The following is a 6,511-nucleotide window of genomic DNA, read 5'->3' as shown; positions in this document are numbered from 1 at the left end:
GTGGGGGACACAGCCGGGCGGGAGGACCTTCCGAGCCACTCTGCTCGGATGAGCCATCTCAGCATCTGCCCCAGGCCCCTGACGTCTCCCACGCCCCTCTCCGCGTCTTCGCCTTAATGGAGCACATGAGATGCGCAGATGCTCGCTGGTCGGGAGAGCTCGCGGGTCGGGAGAGCCAGGGAGAGACCTGTTGACCTGCCTTAACCGCGTCGCGGTTCATTGCATTGTCACAGTAACAACTCAGGACGGTTTTACAAACATCACTTCGGCGAGAGCACTTTAGAACAGGATCTGTAACGTAGCTGGACCCCTGCCCGGCTCCACCGATGCTTGTTTCTACTTTTGTTGTCGTTGTTGTTTGAGACAGGGTCTTGCCATACAGCCCAGGCTGGCCTCCAGCTCGCAGCCATCCTTCTGCCTCAGCCTCCTGAGTGCTGGGATTACAGACGTGTGCCACCACGCCCGGCTGATGCTTGTGTCTCAGTGTCCAGAAGACGGGTACATTTTAGAGAGGTGCTGTGTGCCGGCGTGTTCTGGGATGACTTGCAGGGTCAAGTAAAATAGGCCTCAAGGTCCTTGGCTGGAAGGAAATACCTTTCCCGAAGTCTTTGCAGACGGTGTGATGCAGGAGATTTGATTAGGATAAAAATTGAAAGATTTATGGGGCCCGGAGATCCGCGGTAGGCGGCTTGAGCGGCCCCACCTCAGGCGCTGAGCCGGCAGTTTGCCAGTTCCAGTGGTGTCTCCATCCCCCCACCACCCCAAGTAGCAAAGAGCGTCAAAGTCCACGGGCCACATGCTCTGTCACTGGGGTCTGCAGAATGCTGGAGCCAGCCGTGGAGACCCAGCCTTGCTCACACGCTGCTCCCTCAGCAGCCTACGCCAGTCGAAGCTGCCAAGGCAGGTCTGAGTCTATCATGTCCACCCTTTTACTTTTTGTGATGGGGGGGGTCGACTGTCCTCAGACCCGAGGGTGATGAGCAGAGGTGGGGAGGCGGGAGGGAAGCAGAGAGAACTCCTGGCTTGTGGCATCTGGTCTAGGCGCTTGGGTGAGTTCGACTGATCAACTTCCTGCAGGCTGGGACGGAAATGAGCCATTGGAACACAGGCTAAAAGCTCTTGGTTTTTTTCAGCAGGACCTCAGGTTGTCTATTTTACCGGCAAATTCCAGGTCCGGAACATCTGTTTGGCCCCTGTATGAGGTGAAACTTCAGTCATCTGCACTCTGTGTAAAGAGGGCCTGAGACCAGACATCTCTGGGGACCAAGTTCTCCAGAAGTGACATCTCCTCCAGAGGGGCCTTGGAACACGAGCGACACACGACCCAGGCCGCCTTGGCCCTCCCGCTCTTCACAGCTGCGCGACACAACAGTGCCTTCACCAATGAAACCTCTGGAGATGAGGCTGCGTTACAGTGAGCATGGTGTGTGACACAGAAGAACAGCTTCATAAATCATCAAGCAGTGCTGTAATACATCAGGGGGCTCTGCTGCAGTGTTCCTGCTGATCTAGGCAGTCGGGGACCAAATGTCTTCAGGCACAATTCTGCTTTGTTCCCCAGAGTTGAAGGCAAAGGAGTGCAGGCTCCCTGCCTGGAGACCCCGCCTCCCTCCACTGCAGGGATTCTGAGGCCTCTTGCTTTCTGACCCTCTCCACCACAAAATTCGTTTCACAACATTACTTGTTGAGGGCCTTCTAAATGTCCGATAAAGGAATTAGAGGCAACACACACACACACACACACACACACACACACACACACACAGAGGGAGAAGAGCAAATATTTATACCAATGTCTCACAGAGTGCCATAAGTGTAAAAGAAGAACAAAATGGCGTGAAATCACGTAAGAAGGAGGCCTGTCTGCTGTGATGAGGAGGGTGACATTGGAACATGTGCAGTTTCTAAGAAAAGAGTTTGGTACCTTCAAGGAGCAAAAAGAAGGCTAGCACATCCAGCCAGAGAGTGAGGGCCAGAGGCCAGGAAGCGGGGCAGGAAGTCTCTCGGAGGAGGGTAGGGTTGGGCTGATGGTTTTTCTTTATTATAACAACACTGGGAACTCCAGAGTATTTCCAAGAGGAAGGTTAGGAAGCCATGTACATTTTTAAAGACTAGGTAGGAGGGGAAGAAACTCAGATGAAGGAGATAACTAGGAGGCTAGGAAGCAGTCAAGGCCATAGGTGGCGCTGATTTAGATTGGGCAGAGGTGGTAGACATAGCACACAGCAGGTTTTCTGCCTATTTAGGGGACAAATCAGCGGCACTGGGTTGGATAGGAAATGGGATGAGGGACAGGGCAGTATCAGGGTGATTTCTCGTGGGTGTGTTCCATGGCTAGAGATACCAGAAACTGGGATCTGGAAAACAGAAAGACTTGGATTTAGAAAAGCAGGGATGATTACAAGTTTGGCATCTATTCATGGATTAACTGTTTGCAATTGGCAGCAAAAAATGATTTTGCTCTATTTTGGTTGAAGGACACTGAACTCTAGGAATTGCAGGTGTATATTGTTCTAAGGGATGGAGTAGAGAATGTTTTGGGAGGGAGACCGCTGGTATTTTACCCTGCTCCGCCATCTGAAGAGGGCGCTTTGATTGCTGGGCACTCTGACGCCCAGGCCAGGGCAGGGCTGAACGTCCTACACCATGAAAAGCTAAGACAGTTGCTGTCTTGAGGGAAAACCACTAAGGCTGCGCAGGAGACAAGGTTGGGTCCGGATAAGCTGGCTCCAGGGAAGGCACAGACTGGCTGGCAGTGGGTGGAGGGGCCCGGGGGAACAGAAGTGTGGGAGGAAGAGGGAATGGGGTGCTTTGGGAAGAGGAGCTCACTGCAGGGCCTCTTTCTCACCTGTCCAGAGTCTTCTGTGGAGTTTTTCTTTTCTCCCTACAGACAGAGGTGACACTGGAGCTGCCTGGAGGCCAGCACAACGTGAGCCACTCTCCGCCAGAGGTGGGGCTGGAACTGCAACCTGATCTCCGTGCTGGGAAGGGGAGAGAGGAGGCCAGCTGTTTCCTTCTGCCATCTTTTAATTTAAAACTATGTAGATGAGGGTGCTGTGTATCAGATGAACTCATATACCGCAATGCTGAGTGACTTTCAAAAAAGGAAGACCTCTTGGCACGGTCCTTTTTAAAAAAGATAGCACGCTGAATATCCCCGACCCCACCTTTTTGGGTTATCGTAGGGGTGGAGTGCAGATCTGCATGCTGCCTCACATGGTCATTCCTTCATCAGAAATGTGAGCACTTTTTCTGTTAGGCAGGGCTACAGAGATATAAAAATGATGTGTTCCTTCACACATTCTTAGGAAAACTACCATTTAGCGGGAAGAGGCTGTCTAGCTCATTTTCTGTTGCTGTAACTGAATACTATAAGCTGAGTAATTGACAAAAACCAGAGGTTTATTCAGCTTATGGTTCTGAGGGCTGGAACTTCAAAAGTGGATAGCTGCATCTGGTGAAGGGCCACTGTCGGGGAGCAGATCTTCACAGAAGGCCAAGGCACGGAGGGCAGCACAGGGCTAGGGCAGCTGTGTGTGCTAGCTGAGCTCCGTCTTGTCTTAGAAGGCCACAGCCCCACTGGGTTGGGCCTCATTGTGGCCTCATTTAACCTGTATTGCCTCTCAAACTCTCCATTTTTTTTGTCTTTTTGAGCCGGGGTCTCGCTATGTACTTCAGGCTGACCTTGAGCTCACTTTGTAGTCCAGCTGGCCTCGAACTCAAAAAGATCTTCTTGCCTCAGCCTCCCAAGTGCTGGGATTACAGGCGTGCGCCACCACACCCGGCAAACCTTCCATTTCTTACAGTGGGGACATTTAAGCCAAAGCAGAGGCAAAGAGAAGGAAGCAGTGCAGTGTGACCCTTGCTGTAAAAGGGAGTGGGGAACCAGAAAGGGCTGTGATCAGCCTGGGAGTGCAGGGAGGTGACACTTGTGTGTTGTCCCAGCAGATGTAAAGAGGGATTTTTTTTTCCTTTTCAGGCAGGGTCTGGCTCTGTAGTTTAGGTTGGCCTTGAACTCACTTTGTAGACCAGGTTGGCCTTGAGCTTTCAGTGATCCTCCTGCCTCGGCCTCCCGAGTACTGGGGTTATAGGCATGAACCATCATGCCCAGTCAAGAGGGAATTTTTTTACTTGGTGTTTGGAAGAAAAAAAAGTTGAGGTCAATTAAAGTAGAAACATACTGGATCTTAAACAGCTTGTTCAATTGCCAGGAAGCTTGCAAAGCCAGTTTTGGAAAATGGAGCAGGCATGAGTTCAGCTAGGTAGGGGGCAAGGTCACAGCAGCAATGATGCCACGTGGCCCGTCTGGAGCACACACTGTCGTCGGCTGCCAACCACCTGTCAGCCTCAGCCGCACCTGGCATCACTGCCCCTCGCAATCCCTGTGTGCGGTGCGCCAGGAAAAGGTGGCTTCCGGGGATGGAGTCAGAGAAACCGAGACCTCTCCCCAGGTTTCTGCCGGTCACCAGGATAGGTTATGCCTCGGGACCTTTTGTATGGCTGGCTCCTGATTGGCAGTCAGGTGAGCACACCTGATTGGCTGGGCCCATGTCACATGCTGCCTCTGGCTGCAAGTGGGACTGGGAAAGCAGGTGTGCGGCTTTATTTTTTTTTTTTTTAATCTTTTATGCAGGGCTAAAGATTGCAGCCTCACACCTAGATTTAAGAGGGCAAGTCTCCCCAGTAGGAAGAGGTATCAAGTGGTGGGCAGCCCTCGTTCCCCAATGAGAGAACAGAAGTGAAGCCAAGAGAAGTACAGTCCAGGTAGTTGTATGAGGCCATGGGAAAAAAATCAGTCCAAAGGCAAGATCCCAAGGACGCTGCAGCGGAGCTGCCGAGAACTCAGAAGGAGAAGGGGAAGAGGGAGAGCTGGGAACGCAGGCAGGGACATTTTCTTCGAAGGCCCTATGCTTCGAAGTTTGATTCTCCTGTTGCAGGAGCGTGGCAGAGACAGCTGGCTGTCCACTCAGTAACATCTATCTCTTCTCCTTACCCGTGGAATTCCAATTTTGATTTAGGTTGCATTAATACTCAGCTAGCAATATGTACTTCTTAGTTTCTTCTAGATATAGTAGCCATTTTACATAGTTTGGATAAATGAGCTGTAAGTGGAGATTCTGCATTCTTGGCTGAATGCAGAGTGAAGTCTGGAGGCGAATCAGCCGTACTGGAACTATGAAGCACACACCGGGGATAAGGGCGGCCTGTTACAAACAGCAAAGCACAAGATGGAAAGAATGCTGCTTCTTGTCCCATTTGGGAATTTCCCTTTCTTCTTCCCATCCAGTTATGTACTTTAAACATCATATCTCTCATATTTACTCGAAACCATAACATTAACTTACCAAGAAAAAAAGAGTTCTCAAATGAAGCTTTTATACCTGATAGAACACCATTTAAAAGAAAAATTGGGCCAGACGTGGTGGACACACCTGTAGTCCCATCACTTGGGAGGCTGAGGCAGGAGGATCACTGTGAGTTCAAGCATGCTAAACAACGCCAAGTGGCTCCCCCATCCGGGGGTTTGAGAGTGACTCAGCGAGGCGAAGACCCACAAAGACCGAAAGCGCGGTGTGCATGTGTCACCGAGTGTCACTGGGCCGGAGCTGTGCACCGATCGCGTTCTGACGCTCTGATGAAATGTTTCAGATAATTATAAGAAAACGGCTCAGGCCCGGCGCGGGGGCCACGCCGGTACCTCCAATTTGGGAGGCCGAGGCAGGAGGACGGCCGGGTCGTGCCAGCCTCGGCGCTTCCGGCACTGAGCCCTCCGCGGGGCGCGAAACGATCGCCTCTCCAACCCGGAACGACGAGCCAGGGCTACGAGCCGGGAAGACCTGGGGAGCTCGCGGCCTGCGCCGGGGTCCGCCCTGGGCCGCGCGGGACCCGCTCGTTACCGCGGAAAGCGCCCGGGCCGGGCAGCGCGGGCGACGGGGCGGGAGCGCGCGGGCGGGCTCCGGGGAGTCACGGCACAGCCCTGGTCAGCGCGGGAAGCCGGGAGAGCTGCGAAAGCAGAAGCTGTTAGGAAAATGAAACCCCGGCGGCGTCCTGGAGTCCGTCCCCCCGCCCCGGATAAAAGGGAAAAAAGGGAAGCGGCGCTTCCGCAGCGAGCAGGGTTCGAACCTGCGCGGGGAGACCCCATTGGATTTCAAGTCCAACGCCTTAACCACTCGGCCATCGCTGCCACGGGGAGGGAGGCGGGCGCAGACACCTTAGTGCGAGCCATGCGCCGCGGCGGAGGGCGGGGCCGAAGGGCGCGAGACTGCGGCGCACGCGCGTTCGTACGGGGATGCCTACGGAGGGGCGCACGGGGCCACGCAGCCGCCCCAGCGCAGCGCTCAGGGTCCCAGCCTAGCGGGGTTTTCGCCGCGGCCCGGGTTCCTCCCTCCGGCTCTGTTGGCATTACTAAGACGCTAACGCCAAACAGGAGCCTGCGGCGTTCTGCTGTACGCCCGCCCTCAGGAGAAGCCGCCTTTCTGGGAGGGCGGCGGCGGCCCGCGCCCCCGCCGCA

At 53.9% G+C, this 6,511-nt stretch overlaps 1 long non-coding RNA gene and 1 other non-coding gene across 2 annotated transcripts in view; both read right to left on the bottom strand.

Annotated features, from left to right (window-relative positions):
• Positions 1 to 2,019: 2,019 nt before the first annotated feature.
• The window catches only part of LOC102029201, a 5,114-nt gene continuing 622 nt past the window's right edge, over positions 2,020 to 6,511 (bottom strand). The window contains exons 2-4 of the long non-coding RNA XR_261159.2: positions 4,021 to 5,204; positions 2,849 to 2,981; positions 2,020 to 2,357 (exon numbers count right to left, since the gene is read on the bottom strand). This is a non-coding gene — a long non-coding RNA (uncharacterized LOC102029201). The remainder of the gene's footprint in view (positions 2,358 to 2,848; positions 2,982 to 4,020; positions 5,205 to 6,511) is intronic.
• On the bottom strand, positions 6,103 to 6,184 carry Trnas-uga. The gene has a single exon. It is a non-coding gene; the product is annotated as a tRNA-Ser (tRNA).

Source organism: Chinchilla lanigera, unplaced genomic scaffold (assembly GCF_000276665.1).
Source record: "Chinchilla lanigera isolate Chin_1 unplaced genomic scaffold, ChiLan1.0 scaffold00024, whole genome shotgun sequence".
Lineage (NCBI taxonomy): Eukaryota > Metazoa > Chordata > Mammalia > Rodentia > Chinchillidae > Chinchilla > Chinchilla lanigera.
The sequence above is the reverse complement of the archived record's forward strand: the minus strand, read 5'-3'. Positions and strand labels throughout refer to the sequence as shown.